This window comes from Macaca nemestrina, chromosome 10 (genome assembly GCF_043159975.1).
Source record: "Macaca nemestrina isolate mMacNem1 chromosome 10, mMacNem.hap1, whole genome shotgun sequence".
Taxonomy (NCBI): Eukaryota; Metazoa; Chordata; class Mammalia; order Primates; family Cercopithecidae; genus Macaca; species Macaca nemestrina.
This window is the reverse complement of record NC_092134.1, coordinates 17,151,540-17,168,743: the sequence shown is the minus strand read 5'-3', so window position 1 is coordinate 17,168,743 and position 17,204 is coordinate 17,151,540. Positions and strand designations below refer to the sequence as shown.

Here is a 17,204-nt window from a genome sequence, read left to right as displayed (position 1 = left end):
AATTGTATAATAAAGAAAGAAAAACCTCTAGAGCAAAAGCACATCACTCTACCAGCTACCAACAGATGGCGAAAGCAGTCACAGGCAGCCATTCCAACACCACCTGCTACTTCACCTTCTACCGTTGGACAGGTTCATGCTTAGTTTCATGAAGTTTTAAATAACTGACTCTATTAAGTTTAACAAACAAAAGCATTACAAATAAGAAACGTATAACCAACCACAACAAAGTAAGAGATTTTAACAACTGAAGGTGATGAGAAAATGATGAATGTTTTTGCAAGTGGAAACAATTGTGGAGGACAAACTGAACCATGCAACACTGGAAATACACTGACACACATTCAAAAACAATCAACAAGAGATGAAAAAAAGCTCTAAGAGAATTATAAACAGAGAAAATGAAACCTGTGAAAACTATTTTATTAAACACTCCTATCAATTAAAAAACACATCCATAATATTTGTATATTTGTTTCTGTAATTTTCTATGTGTACCTCTGTATTTCATTCAATCTAAGAAATACATCAACTATTAGAGCCAATGAAGTATGGTATTTGACTGATGTATTATATATGTTATAAAGCATATACAACATTGGAATTTTCAAAGGAAACAAACAAGAGACACAGGGATTCTAATATTCTTCTCCCTGCACTTTAAGAGACCTTTTGCACAACAGTTTTGGGATCCTCAATCAGAATATAGGATGAAATAAGTACAATGGTATATGTTAGATCTCAATATAATGCTACTGAAAAGCAGATGCCTCATCTCCCCTATTACATTTATTATATATTGGATATCAACATCTGTGATAAACCTGACAAAACAAGCAAAAAAGCATGAAACAAATATTTCTTATAAAGTATTCCCACAAAGTTATTCATTAGAGTAATGATGCTATAGGAGTGAAAGGCATAGATTTTAGAGTCAGACCAACTTGGACTTGTAGCATGGTTATCTATGCCAGTCACTATTAAACACCAGACACTTGCGTATTCTCATCTATAAAATAAACATAACAATCCTTACTTCACAGAATGAAAATAAGGATGAACTGTGAGTAAGTGCATATACACAGCTTGTAGCAAATGTTCAGAACCCAACAAGACTCAATAAAGGACAACAAAGAGATTATTCATGGCAACTTACTTCATCTGTTTAATCACATTAGATTATCCAAAGTGCTAGCCAGAAAGATGGTATGTGAAAGGGTTTGACTTTAACCAGTCTAATTCACTTAAGTCACTTTTAGGTACCACAATTTCTGACAGAGAGTATGAACCCTCAGACCAAAGCCCATTTTTGCTTATAGATTTGAGTAAAGATAAATACAGGGAACGCACCAACAATGAGCAAACATACTGGCCTCTTTATCCAACCTAAGGTTCAGGGTACAGGGGCTCTTCATTAATCTAGCACTGGAAAGTTCTATGTGCCTGCTGTAATCAGCCTCAGATGCATCTGACAGCTGACAGTACCAATGGAACAACAAAGCACACTGTGAACAACACAGGCCAGAAGAATCTCCACAACAGCAAGGCTGATTTCAACAGGACAGTTTTCTTAATAAGTGCTTTTAAAACAAATACCAATTAAATACAAATTTACTGATAATATGATCTGTAAGGCTACATATTTTGCTAACTATCATTTATCAAGCACTACCACTTCTTTCTTAAACACAAACACTCCTGATACATTGTTTAAGATTTCCAAAATGATCAACTAAAGGATTATTGGGCACAAACCAAAGTATGGATGGCAAAAATCTTGACACCACTTGTGGGAAACAGGACAGTAGAATAACTGGCCTATGTATGTGTTTTCTGACCTCTGCTGCCTCTGTTTATTGCCCTAGGATTGGCAACAGCTACGCTCAGAATAAGAAATCTGAATTCCATCTACTAACTTGAATTGACTTTCTACACGTGCTTTTCAGAATGTCAGTGTTTTAAATTTGAACTCTTAATATACATTTTAAGGACTCCAGTCTGTACTCTCCCTGAAACTGTCAAGATTCTAACCTGAAATAATACCTGTCTGTTCTTGTTGTGTACTACCATACACTACCACTGGCATCGCTTTTAATGTGCTCATGGTGGTTCACATGAAAAGAATGTATGTTTCCAAACTATAAGCATTTAATTTGGGGGGCTGGATGTGTGTCCCTAACTTAAAGTTCAAAACTTGAGAACTCTGGTTATAACCTGGGGAATGAACTGGATACAAGAGTGAAAGTAGTCAAGAGAATGCAGCACTAATGTCATTACTGAGTGCCATGAGAATGAAAAAGACACTGCCTCCCTTTAAATGTCTGGGAAAACTCATGCCCCAAGAAACGCAGAGCCTCTGTCTCATTCAATGTGGACATCTTCTCCCCACAACAGCCCATAAAAGCAAAGTCTACATGCCAGAAACAAGAATAGAAATGGAAGATAATGCCAAAAGAATCCTGAGCAGCCCTATTAAAGATGATACGTGGAACCGAGACTCATTGGCTGGCTGAACTCACTTCCCATTAAGAATAACTCTAACTTTTGTCCATCTCCCTAGTAGATGCTGCTTAGCCAACTCCCTTCACGTGTCACTGTTCAGGAAGATGAGATTTAGTGACATGTATTAACAATGGGTAAGCATGTAGGCAACTTTAAGTATCACCAACCGTTGGTTTTCTCATTTTATTTATTTTTGCTTCATTAATAAAGTTTATTTGTACTTCCCATTTGTTTTCCTTTGCACTTCTTTTAAGTATTAGGCAGATGAATGCTTTTCTAATAAAGTTTCTTGTAAAGACTGGTTGAAACTGAGTCGTCTTTGGTACTGATGGTTTAGCTATCAATTACTTGCACAGAAGATTAGGGTCTAATGAATGTGTTCATTTGTAGTATTTTGTGAATATAGTATTTGATATATTTACCATGACCAATCTATTGCTTTTCTCTTTAGTGCATTCCAAATTCAAAATGGTCCAAAATCCAAAACTTTGTGAGCACCAACATAATACCATGAATGAAAAATTCCACACTTGCTGTCACATAATGGGTCATTACCAAAACAGCTGAAACTGTTTCATGCACAAAAATCACTAAAAATATTGTATAAAACTACCTCCAGGATACGTGCATAAGATGTATAGGAAACGCAAATGAATTTCATGTTTAGACTTGGGTCACATTCCCAAGATACCTCATTATATATCTGCAAATATTTCAAAATCCAAAAAAATCCAAAATTTGAAACACTCCTGGTCCCAAGCATTTTGGATAAAGAGTACTCAATTTGTACTGCTGGTTTTCGAGTACTTCTTAAAAATTTTTAATGGAACCACCAAAATGCAGTTATAATTACATTCAAGTTTTATAAAGTGTAAGTATCTCTCACTCTTGGCATGATTCATTAAGGGCTAAAAGAGATAAAGTAACTGCCAGGGGTCATGTCCAAGGGCAGGAGCTATTATAAGACAGGCAACTAACTGTAATCCCAACACACATTTTGGAGTCCGAAAGTCCAGAATTTAAATCCCAAATCCACATTAATAGCTATCTGACCTTTTAGCAAGTCACATAATCTCTCTGAGCTTTACTTTTAACATCTGTAAAATGGGAATGCTATCATTTACCTCTCAAGGCTGTTAGGAGGATTAAGTGAGGTATTTAATTAGCAGATACACATGAACGAGGTCAAGGCACTCTCCTAAGCACTTTTTAATATTAACTCATTTCATCTCCATAATCCTAAATTTTCTCTTTTACAGATGAACTAAAACAGAGAGGTTAAATAACTTTTACTTCTCTAAGGTACAAAGCAGCAAAGTCAAGATATGAATCCAGGCAGTCTGGCCTCAAAGTTCAGGCTCTTTAGCACCACACTAAGATGCTTCTCATAGGATCTAAAACACTTGCCTGGCACCTAACATAATGATGAGAATGATGAGAAACCACACAACGCCAAAAATAATATATAAGCATACCGCACCCTAGAGGCCCTTAAAGATGGTCTTGACTGAGACAGCATATAAAGTATATAAGTACATCTAGATTAAATTTACATGGCACAGAAATCTTTAAAGATACAAATTAATGCCAGCACTTTAGGAATTTAGAAGAAATCATCAATATTCCAAGTTCAAAAATCACTGTTTTCCCAGCATGAGTGCCTAGATTTTCTCTTGACATTGTTAAGTGAATGTTACCAATAATTGGCAGCTAATATTTTGGTCCTCTCAATATGTAGCACTCAATTTCAATTACAAACTACTGATATTAATTTTTGAAAGAAAATAGTCAAGTGTACTTTAATATAAAGATTCAGAAGAGAATAAAATTTACTAATTTCTTTTCAAAAAATCAGTATTTTTTAATAAAGTAATAAATGTTCATTGAAGACACTGAAATATACCAGGATACAGAGAAGACAACATCACCACCAGCAGTTCAGTATCAGCTTTACTTTTCAACGCAGTTTGAGACATTAAATTTTACAAATAAATGACTTCTTTATTTTAATTTTGGAAATAGATGAAATTTCATGAACCGAAATAATCAGTCAAGGAGTTTCAAAAAAGAAATGTGATTCAAACAGGTGAAACATTAACTCCACATAAAATTGTTTTAAAATAATAAATAATTTTCTCCACTTGCTTTTATTGTTGTTGGTTTGGTTTTGAGACAGTTTTGCTCTTGTTGCCCAGGCTGGAGTGCAATGGTGCAATTTCGGCTCACCACAACCTCCGCCTCCCGGGTTCAAGTGATTCTCCTGTCTCAGCCCCCCGAGTAGCTGGGATTACAGGCATGCACCACCATGCCTGGCTAATTTTGTATTTTTAGTAGAGACAGGGTTTCTCCGCGTTGGTCAGGCTGGTCCCAAACTCCAGACCTCAGGTGATCCGCCCACCTCGGCCTCCCAAAGTGCAGGGATTACAGGTACGAGCCACCGCACCCACTCCACTTCTTATGCTTAACGTAAACTAAGTTCAGTCAGATGATGTTTGACTGAATTCAAATTAAATGTTTTTTAAAATTTCAACTTTATAAAATGAGTCATATGTTTACAAACTGATTACTAATTAATGACAAAACTTGGAATTAAAGTTCATTCTCTTCCACAGTACAGATAAGGCCAAATCACTCAATAGGCATTACCCAAGCATAACATGTTTTAGCTTCTAAATATGGAACACTCTTATGAAAACAGACTTTCAGGGAGAACCAATACTATTTATATTAACACCTATTTACATTAGCACCTATTTACATTAACACCTATTTAGAAGACCTCTATGCTTTCAACACCTTATATCAGCATTCCTTTTGCCCCTGTTCCCGAAGGCCAATCTCAAAATCTAAGCCGAGCATCAGCCAATAAAAGGCAAGGAAAATACAAAGTAATCAAGTAAATTGCCCCTTTCTCTCTTCCCCTCAAGCCCTGTTCAATTGGCAAACACTGATAGTATTATAAACTCTTTCTAGGTCCTACCATCGAAACTAAAGGCGGATTTAATACTGTTTTACTCTAATTTATAGGGCAGATAAGGCTATTTCTGCACCTTTCAATGTTCTAACTAGTAACAATTAACACTTAATGTTTCAAATGATCCTTTAAACATCTTTTATTGTCATTTTCAATCATGAGTGAGCTCAAATCAATCAGATTAGTAAAAAGCACTCCAATACGGTGGTAACTCAAGAGTTCAGAATCAGTCTGGAGAAATAGCTCCTTATATCTCAGGCAATTTAACTTGAAAAAGTTCAGCTTCTACACTTTATTTGATTTAATGTTAATCAAGCTGGAACTAGTTTTTATTATATGCTTAAATGGTTTTCTAAGCAAGTGTTTTTATTTGCCATCTAAAGAACAAGCAGGCTTCTCATTCTACAGATACTCTTGTTAAAGACCCTTTATGCACTACATTCAACTACAGTGACAAGCCTCAAGGAATATTTTCATCATATTATGTGATTAGTGATTAAACAAAACAAGCATTACTTAAGAGGAATTTTATAAAACCATGGAGTTTCCAGAAACATTACATATGTATATGTGCCAAAACTGATTAGCATACTAAATTACATTTTATGTCAAGGTGATGTGCAGAGTCAGACCCAGTCTGGGCCAGTAAACATTATTTTATATGGGCCATGCTCTAACTCCTTAAAACTACTATTACAACACCAACACCACTACTTAAATTCCCTTTCTGCTCCATATCCCCATTTCCAGCCATACTACCCTGGTATAAGTACTACAGGCTCATAAATTAGCTCACTGAAGGATACAGAAGTTGTGATCTGATTTGAAATGCATGGGATTAGATTTTTATTCACACTGGATGTTGCCTAAACAATCCCGGCTCCATTTTGCAACTTCCCGCATTTGTAAAACTTCCCTTTAACTGTAACAAGCAACTGGAGAAAAGGATTAATAGGAAACCTGGCACTGTAGTTTACCAAATAACGCAGTACACAAGTAGACACAGGCCTGTAGGGAAATACAATCAGGACCAGCCACTGAACGCAATTGTTTTTTGAGTCTAAAGATAAAACAGTTTGATTCTTGGATTGTCTGATGACAGCATGAAACTAAAAATCACAGGCATTTATTGTGGGAAGGTCCTTTAAAATGAAATGGTCCAAACCCCTTGTTTTCTTGATGAACAATGGAAAAGGATTAGACTAATTTCAATCCAAATATTCACGTGCCTGCTATGTGCTGTGTATTAGTTCACAAACTGAATTTTGTAAAGAGACTTATTTAGTATACATATGAAACATGCCTGTTTACAATACACAGTTTTTTTGTTTTTTTGGCGGGGGGGCAGATGGAGTCTCGCACTGCCACACAGGTTGGAGTGCAGTGGCGTGATCTCGGCTCACTGCAACATCCGCCTCCCAGGTTCAAGCAATTCTCCTGCCTCAACCTCCTGAGTAGCTGGGATCATAGGCACCTGCCACCACGCCCAGCTAATTTTTGTATTTTTAGTAGGGACAGGGTTTCACCATGTTGGCCAGGCTGGTCTCGAACTTCTTGTAAGCCACCATGCCAGACCCACAAGTTCACTTTTAAGTCTATAAAATTAACTAAGAGGCAGTACAGATTTGTGGGAAGAACAGAAATCCAAGCGCTGGAATCACTTAGTAAATTAAATACTGTGGTGCTTTATGCAAATCATTCAACTTCTTTCTTATTATAGATGGGCAATCTTACGTCACAAGTCCTTCCAACACCAGTAACAAAACAAATTAGGTTCATTTGTTAAAAAAATAGCATTGAGTCATTTGAAAGTCCACACTTGGATACTAGGAATTTGAATTAAAATTAAAAGTATTTAAGTCTGCTTAATATTATGGTAGATTATGAGTAAAATTACTTGTATATGGATAAAATAGAAGAATATTCTGAAAGAATATATTAGAGACCATTCATTGTGAGTATGTCTGGTGAAAAGGGGAAACAGAAGGTAAAGAATGGGACTTCTGTTTCTCAACGTGCAGTCTCTTACACTGCCTAATTCTTTCATGGGTATGTATTATTTTTATAATTTTTCAACTCTAATTTTTTTTTTAAAAAGTACTTAAATCATGGAAGGCAATGCAATATAGCAGAAAGTTCTTTCTACTGGACTAGAAAAGGAGAGAAAAGACTTCTAGTCTGGCTCAGTTAGCTCTGTAAGCTTGGGACATCTATATAAGCTTGGGAAGTCTATACAAGTTCCAACATTCTCTCTTATGAAAACAAGAATGAAACTACACTGCTGTCACCATCCCACTGGACTCGATGTTATATTAATTGGTCTTAGGTTACTATTCTCTCATTCAATTGTTCAGTGCATTCATCAAACACTAAAAGAAGAACAAGAACTAAATGAATGTAAGAGTGTAGAAATTAATTTCTCTATAATCAAAATAATTTATAGTAAAAAAAAAACTATCAGAGTTCTGGAAATGTTTAATTTGCGAAAGGAGAGAAGAAATAAAAGATAAACTTGGTGAAAATCCAAAATCTATTATTGAGGAAGGTAAATAAACATATGTTCAGCCCTTGACCTGAGGTGATTTTATCAGAATGCTTTCCAAACATATGTCAGTAATTAAATTTTTGAAATCTTCTAAATCACATAAATTACACCTCTGGTAGGGATTATGAGATGATACTATCTTCTGTTTCCTAATTGAGTGATGGATCATACCTTCTTTTTCTAAATACTAATTCAATTACTTATCTCCCTAATGATGGATCTGAATGCATGAAATTACTCTTTTCCACTTAAGATTCATTCATCCTGTATCAGAGAAGAATAAGATGCATGATTGCATTTTTCTTCACAGCTTTATGTGACTGCTAACAGGGTCATGTGGTTATCAAAGCCACTTTCTTGCGATTTATTATTAATATGTATTTATTGCAGTTTTCTCCCCAATCACATACCTTAAATAAAACATACTGTTAAACATTAAAACTTGAAGTCTGGCTGGGAGCAGTGACTCATGCCTGTAATCCCAGCACTTTGGGAAGCCAAGGTGAGGAGATCAGTTGAGGTCAGGAGTTCAAGACCAACCTGGCCAACATGGCAAAACCCCGTCTCTACTAAAAATACAAAAATTAGCCGGGCGTGGTGGTGCAAGTCTATAGTCCCAGCCACTCAGGAGGCCAAGGCAGGAGAACTGCTTGAACCCAGGAAGCAGATGTTGCAGTGAGCCAAGATCTTGCCACTGCACTCCAGCCTGGATGACAGCGTGAGACTCTGCCTCAAAACAACAACAAAAAACTCAAAGTCTTCTTTAACATTTAAAATATGCCCAATTTTTAAGTTTTAAAAGAATACTTTTTCTTTTATGTCACCTAATAGACAAAATGAATAAAGGAGGGGGGAAAAAATGACACCTTTTTTCTTCCATAACTCTAAGTTTGGCTAAATGTTACAAAAAAAGTATCTGTCCTCCAAAAAATTGTATCTTCTAATTTACTATTAAGCACCAGTCACTGAATATCTAGGCAAACGTTCAAGAGGCAGACAGAAAGCCTAACCACTCCATACTCCTGTTCTCTATTCTTTTGACCCTAAGATTCAAATTGATTGGAGACACCTGACTATACTAAAAATTTTCACTTTGGCAGCTCTAAAGGAAGGCACAGACCATGTGACTACCACAAGGGAGCCCTTGACAGAATAGCATCCAGCTTAGCCTCTTAGAGCAAGTATGCAGACCACTGCATATAAATTCGGAGAATGTGTAAGGATGGAAACCATTTTCTTCTTCCTAAATATGTATTTAAGTACCCTGCTTGAAGCTTTACTGTGCAAGCAAGGTTCATTTAAAGCAAAAACAGAATTAGGAATCTTCTTCAAAGTCTAGAAGGCTCTACAGTGTCTGGTCTCCACAAATAGTTTGTCCATTGTTTGCCATTAAACTTTCTAACCCAGAGGCTAAAAAAATGAATGACCACTGTTTTTTGTTTCTTCTTTAATATTTCACACTTAACATTAAACCACTGTATCTTACCTTTTTCATTTTTGGGGGGAAATGAGGTATTTATTATTTCTTTGCTAAGATTAAGTGCAAGAAGAAACTTGGAATCAGACTGTTCTAGCAGTTGCCCCTTTGCAGTGTGACCTTGGTCAAGTTATTTATCCCCGTGTATCTCAATTCCTTTAACTAAAATTAGGAGTATCACTACTACTACCACTTAATCTCACAAGGCTACTGTGGGGGCTAACAACACATAAAGACTGTACAAGTAGTTTGCATAAACATCCTGCCTTTCTCCTTTAAAATGTGCTCTCAGCACTTTCTAGATCTGTGTAATATGATTCCCTAGGACTCCATTTCCTCAGCTGTAAAACCAAAGAAAATAACACAAAGTACCAGGTATGCAGTGAACACTGGAAATAATTTATGTAAACCATTTATCAGCATAGTATCTCAAAAAATGCTAGTCCTAACTTACAAATAATAGATCCTTTTCCTTCCAACTTGAAGCTGTGCTACTGAACATCTTCACGTTGTAGTTTTTGATCCTGCCATTTCAATTTGTCTTGTGGGTACACATCTAGACCTGCAAGCTCCAGGAAATAGACTTCCTTTCTGCTAACCCCTTCCCTTAAAGTTTGAAGAAGATGCCAAGTGATTGAATCCATCCAGAGAAGCTACAGTGGCACCAGATAATACCATAAAGAATATGCTATAATAGGTTTCAGGTGTTTCTCAACTGCAGTAGTGTGAGATACGCTCCAGCCTCAAAAAAATAACATGAGCCATAGGAGACGGAAGATTTTAAGTGCTAAAATCCTTGGCAGGAGACAAAATAAAGTAATACAAAAGACACTTAATGGAGGCCAAGCATGGTGGCTCATGCCTGTAATCCCAGCATACTGGGAAGCTGAGGACAGAGGACTGCTTGAGACCAGGAATTCAACACTGGCCTAGACAACATAGTAGGACTCTATCTCTACAGTAAATACACAAATTAGCTGGGCACAGTGGCACACACCTGCAGTCTGTTACTCAGGAGGCTGAGGCAGGAGGACTGCTTGAGCCCAGTAGTTGGAGGCTGCAGTGAGCTATCATCACACTACTGCACTCCAGCCTGGGTGACAGAGCAAGGTTTTGTCTTACAAACAAAACAAAACCCAAAAACTACAAAATGCACTCACTAAAAACAGTCCCAGGGCACATTAATGAATTCTGCAAAAGCAAGGGGTCAAGAGCAGTTGGAAGAAGTTATATATGAATCACCATAATACTGTAACAAGTTTGAACTAAGCCCTCAAAAGAAGGCTTGTTTTTGAGGGTTTTTTAACGCTTTTTTTTTAATCTTTAAGTATCAAGACCATGTTTATCTGTAACCCTGGAATCACACAATTTTAACAAGCAACTATCCCAATTTTTCAGTCATTACTGCCAATTCTCGAAAGCAATTCACCATCTTTTATACATCTTGAGCCCAAAGGGCAGAGCACAAATGGACATAAAATAATATCTCTGCTACTCTCTGGGTCTCAGGAGTCCTATTTTCAGGGCAACCTCTTCATATCTTCCAAAGCTGCTAAGCATGCATTTTCCTCTCCAGTCAGTGCAGTCTTTCCTTGAGACACCACAGTGACATGTGTCTTCTTACTGCTGCTTCCCTCCTCTTGATTCCAACCCAAGCCATCTAAACCTTACAGGCTTGTCAAAATCAACTTTAACTTCATAAATATCTCTTCTTTACTAGAGCCCATATCAGTATCTACCTGTTTTCACCTTCTTACCATCTATTTAACAGATCAAGATACTAATTATAACAGTGTCTTGCCTCTAATGGCTTTAAATGCTTATGTCTTATCTTCATAATACTGAGTTCCTTGGCAGGACTTCATAAAGTTATTTTACTCATGCCCACTAATGGCCAAAGCAAGATCATTTTTCTTTGTGAAAAACTACTGTTAGAAGAGCTACTCACAGAATATAGATAACAAAACACATATATTAGGAAATTAGTAAATAAGGTAGAACAAGTATTTAGAGTAAATATAAAGTATCTTCTTGCTTTCAGTTGACAGTCATATATGCATATGCTCGGACTGAATGTCATAACTATTAAGTAAAAATAAAGGAATGGAACAATGGGCAGAGTATGTATACCACTGGATATACTATCTGTATAAGAAAGGGAATATATACATACACATTTGTGTACATACGCACAGACTAATCTCTGAAAGGATGGAAATGAACTGGCAATAGGGTTTAACACTAAGAAAACTGGGTGGCCAGGCAGTGGATATAGACGACTTACTTTCTCACCCTATACCATTTTATGCTGCTAAATTTTGTACCATATACATGTATTTTCAATTCCAAATGATAAACAGAATAAAATAGCTTATTTATTGAAAGGAAAACATTTTTTACATATACATATTTTAGTAAATTAATTAAATAATTGGCCGGGTGCTGTGGCTCACGCCTGTAATCCCAACACTTTGGGAGGCTGAGGCGGGGGGATCACTTGAGGTCAGGAGTTCAAGACCAGCGTGGCCAAGATGGTAAAACCCCGTCTCTACTAAAAATACAAAACATTAGCCACACATGGTGGCACCTAACTGTAGTCCCAGCTACTCGGGAGGCTGAGGCATAAGAGTTGCTTGAACCCGGGAGCTGGCAGTTGCAGTGAGCTGAGATCGCACCACTGCACTCCAGCCTGGCGACAGAGTAAGACTTTGTCTCAAAAAAAAAAAAAAAAGAAAACAAAAATTAAAATGCTCTTCTGTGCATAGGATTTATTATGATAAAGACTCAAACATTCAATCATTTCTTGGGCAATTATAAATGCCAGCCTCTATGCAATTTTGTAGAGATGAATTATTTTAACACTTTATAATTCATAATCATTTTTACATATAATTTATAAACATTATTAGTGAAAGCAGAATAAATAACTGTGAAAAAATAGTGCTAATGAAACTAGAAAGGCCTGAATTTAAATCCAGGATCCTAGACTTTGTAGATGGGGCATGGTTCTCAGCTAATTACTTAATTTGTCTTAACGCTAATATCCCTCTTAAGAGCAGAGTTCAGCAAACTATAACCCCAAAGCAAATTACATCCTGCCACCCATTTCTTGTAAATAAAGCTTTACTGGAACAATCCATGCGTATTTGCTTACATATCATCTATGGCTGCTTTCTCAGTACAATGGGAGACTTGACTAGTTTTGATAGAGCCCATGTACCCCATAAAGCCAAAAATACTAATTATCTGGTCCTTTATTACAATAAAAGTTCACCCGCCCCTCCTAAAAGTAAAATGCATACAAACCACATCTACTTTGAAATTGTCTAAGAATATAAAATCTCAGGATATGTATCCTAGAGCAAAGAAAAAGAAAAAAAAAAAAAAAAAAGAATAAAAAAGACTAAAAGTTTAAAAAAGACTATAAAATGCCACTCCAAGTAGGAAGCAGGTCAAAACTATTTCAGAATGACATCAAGACATTATTAATCTTTTTCACTCCTCCTCCAAGTGTACAGTGGAGTTTTCCAGAGGCTACATGGAATTGTGATGGCAAAAGACTACAACACAGCTGTATTCACTTAAGCCAGATATTAAAGAAGTCTGCAAAAACAGTGCCATTATTCTTACCACATTTTGTTTCAAAACATAGTTATTTTAGTTAAAATATAGTCATTTATGTTAACATGTAGTGGGTTTATTATTATTATTATTATTATTTTAAAAGTCAGACATAACTTTTCTCAGTTTTATTTGTGTTGTTGGTGGCGGTGGTGGGTTTTTTTGAGACGGTCTCGCTCTGTCACCCAGACTGGCAGCGGTGTAATTACAGCTCACGGTAGCCTCAAATCTCCCAGGCTCAAGCAGTCCTCCCACCTCAGCCTCCCAAGTAGCTGGGACTACAGGCACACACCACCATGCCCAGCTAACTTTTTTTAAACCTTTTGTGGAGATGGGGGGGCCCATTATATTGCTCAGGCTGGTCTCGAACTCCTAGGATCAAGGGTAGGATCAAGGGATCCTCATGCCTTGGCCTTCCAAAGGGCTCAGATTACGAGCATGAGTTGCTGCACCCAGTCTTTTTCTTCATTTTATTATTATTATTTATTTTATTTTTTTGCAGCAGGATCTCTGTCACCCAGGCTGGAGCGCAGTGGCAGGATCACGGCTTATTGCAGCCTTGACCTCATGGGCTCAAGTGATCCTCCTGCCTCAGCTCCCCAAGTAGCTGGAACTTCAAGCATGTACCATCATGGCTAACACTAGTATTTTTTTTGTAGAGACAGGGTTTTACCATGTTGCCTAGGCTGGTCTCGAATTCCTGGGCTCAAGCGATCCACAAGGACATTCTAAATTTTTTAGGAAAACAAAGTAACATCTGTCAGAGAACATGCAAACTACTAGCTCAAGTTCACAGTTTCAATATTAGACTGTATTAATTTACCTTCAATAAAGTCAAATATTTGTGAAACTGGTTTTTCGGTGGTAGCTGTGATACAAAGTAAAATCAATGCAGACAGAAAACAAGAGTAGTGATTTCCAGCCTGATTCTTTGGTTTGAGTTGTGCAGTGCTCAACAGGCATACACATCCTGTTAACAAGCAACTGCAGCTATTTAAGAATAAATTTTATTGTTTTATTGCAGTATGTGCATTATTTGCTTAAACAGTACATAAATACTTATTATTTGGACTTAGTAACTAGGACTGTTAAGTATTTCTTTTGGCCTAGGAATACCATGAAAGGTATTCCTAGGGCACTATAAAAACAATCAAGTTTAGGAACTTCTGGTTTAAGGGAACATACTTTGCACAATCCACATTTCACTGTTCTTTAAAGGTCACAAATTTAGTGAGGTTTTACATTAACTTGTAGATTTGTGGCCAGCAGGAACAGTTTCTGTCCTGACAAACAGAGCGCGCCCATTATGGCTTGCAGTCCTCAGGACATTAACCACTTTTGTAACTAACTCAGCAATCTTATCCATATTTTTCCTTTTTTTTTTCTTGAGACGGAGTCTCACTCTGTCTCCCAGGCTGGAGTGCAGTGGCGCGATCTCGGCTCACTGCAAGCTCCGCCTCCCAGGTTCATGCCATTCTCCTGCCTCAGCCTCCGGAGTAACTGGGACTACAGGTGCCCGCCACAGCGCCCGGGTAATTTTTTGTATTTTTAGTAGAGATGGGGTTTCACCATGTTAGCCAGGATGGTCTCAATCTCCTGACCTCATGATCCACCCACCTCGGCCTCCCAAAGTGCTGGGATTAGAGGCTTAAGCCACCGCACCTGGCCTATCCTTATATTCTTTTATAAATTTTCTATAAAGTCCTAACTAGTCTAATGCTCCTTAAACTGCTTCTAACATCATACCTGTTCCCTCACTAATTAATGAGTTATAAAAATGTTTGGCAATTATGTTTTATATTTGCATTAGGATGCTAATTTTGTCCTTTTGTAAACTGTACTTTAGAATGCTGAAGTCCTTTTCTAGTATATCTAGAAATAACTATTTTTAAAAGCCAAAATTTTAAAATTTCACTAATTACCAAGTACTTTGGAGGAATGTATATATAAGAAAATACAAAGTATGGCATAAAAAAAGATTCTATACATACTCCTGTATTTAAATAGTGGATATATCTATATGTTAGAATATAATCCAACTATCTTGTAAGTCTATATGGTTTTCTATATTTTCTACCATTTAATAAATATATTCAGGCTGGGCACAGTGGCACACACCTGTAATCCCAGCACTCTGGAAGGCCAAGGCACTTGAGTTCGAGACCCGTCTAGGAAACATGAGACCCTGTCTCTACAAAAAATACAAAAATTAGCCAGGCATGGTGGCATGCGCCTACAGTCCCAGCTACTAAGGTGACTGAGGTGGGAGGATCACCTGAGCCCAGGAAGTTGAGACTGCAGTGAGCTGCCATCCTGCCACTGCACTCCAGCCTGGGCAGCAGAATGAAACTCTGTCTCAAAAAAATAATAAATATATTCGATCCTTTTATAATCAGAAAAATACACAATAGACTTGTTTAAATGTTTGGGATGATCTATGAACACATTCTTTTTTAAAAAGTGCTATTAATGCAAGTTTTAAAAAAAGAATGAGGGAGTGATATAGAATTAAATTCCCTCCAAAGAAACATTTTAGTACTATTCATTAAATAGAGGGCTAAGGACAAAAGAATAAATGGCAATATTTGTATAATTAGTTACTTCCAATGACAGACTATGCCAGTAAACTAAATATAGAGATAACAACTTATTTTACTCTCAATTTTCCACTTATTCTTTCTAATTTTTTTTTACTTCATGTCAAACATTCTTATCTAGATCACTCTTTTCATTTGAAGCTACAGAAGTGACAAATGTGCCTAACAAGGGAGAAGAAGGGGAAAAACTTTCACTTTGGGGGTATACTTATGAGGAACAGGTGAGGAGGGAGCAAAGTAAAAAGCAAATGAGTAAATATGTCTCTATATGTACTGAATCATGTCCATCCAAATGAGAAAAAAAATCTAGAAGTGTTGGTGGTTTGTAAGGAACTTGCTTCTTTCCACATCTGATAACTGACTCTGGATCCACTTCTTTCTGGGTCGCTTTTCACCTAGGCTGCCTCCTTTATTACCCAGAGTTGCTCTCTCATCTTATTAAAGATACTTGGCTCAGCACTACTTAGAACTTCCTCTTGTTCGCTTCAGAAGCATATACACGAAAATTGGAACCATACAGAGAAGATCAACATGGCCCCTGCACAACGATGACATGCAAATTCATGAAGCAATCCACATTTTTAAAACTATAAAAAGAAAAAAATAAAGAGAACTGCATATCATGCATGAAATACTGAAAATGGACTACCACACTTGTAGTGGGTCTAATAGTCAAAAGGCCTCTTTACAACTACATGTGAATGTAAGACCAAAGTCAAACCTCTGAAAACATTTGGTCTAAAGGAGGGAATGTTATGGAAGTTCCACCATCTGCTTTCAATGAATGATTTATAGAACAAAAGACCTGAATATATGTAAACAACATCAAATGATTTGAAAAAGGATTAATAAAATGTTACACACTACTATCCGTAAATTAGGATCATTTCATTTTGTCAAGTTGATAGGTCTGACTCATAAAACTGCATAAGGTACTATGAGAACCAAGAAAAATTTATGAAACAGGCTTTCAAAGAGTTATCTAGTCATTCATTCAGTTATTTACATCTATTATCTCATTTAATCTTGTGCAGGCCAGGCGTGGTGGCTCGTATCTGTAATCCCAGCACTTTGGGAGGCCGAGGTGGGTGGATCACTTGAGGCCAGGAGTTCGAGACCAGCGTGGCCATCTGGTGAAACTGTTTGTCTACTAAAAATACAAAAATTAGCCAGGCATGGTGGTACATGCCTATAATCCCAGCTACTTGGGAGGCTGAGGCACAAGGATCATTTGAACCCGGTATGGAGGCTGCAGTGAGTCAAAATCGCATCACTGCACTTCAGTCTGGAAGACAGAGCGAGACTATGCCTCAAGGAAGAGAAAAAACAAACAAATCTGCACAACAAACGTCTGCCATTTATTTTCAGAGGAGCAGGCTATTGGTTGGCAAATTCAGGTCCACCAGGAAAACTCGTAATAATGCATACGTTCATCACATCCTGAAAATGCTGCATGTACAAAAAGTCATAATTCTTGAGTTAAAAATG

At 37.0% G+C, this 17,204-nt stretch overlaps 1 protein-coding gene and 1 non-coding gene across 6 annotated transcripts in view; one reads left to right on the top strand and one right to left on the bottom strand.

Moving 5' to 3' along the window:
- LOC105495270 (mediator complex subunit 13L) overlaps window positions 1-17,204 on the bottom strand; it is a 317,806-nt gene that overhangs the window by 108,179 nt on the left and 192,423 nt on the right. The window lies entirely within an intron of this gene.
- Window positions 16,193-16,299, top strand: LOC112429132 (U6 spliceosomal RNA). The gene has a single exon (XR_003021269.1). It is a non-coding gene; the product is annotated as a U6 spliceosomal RNA (small nuclear RNA).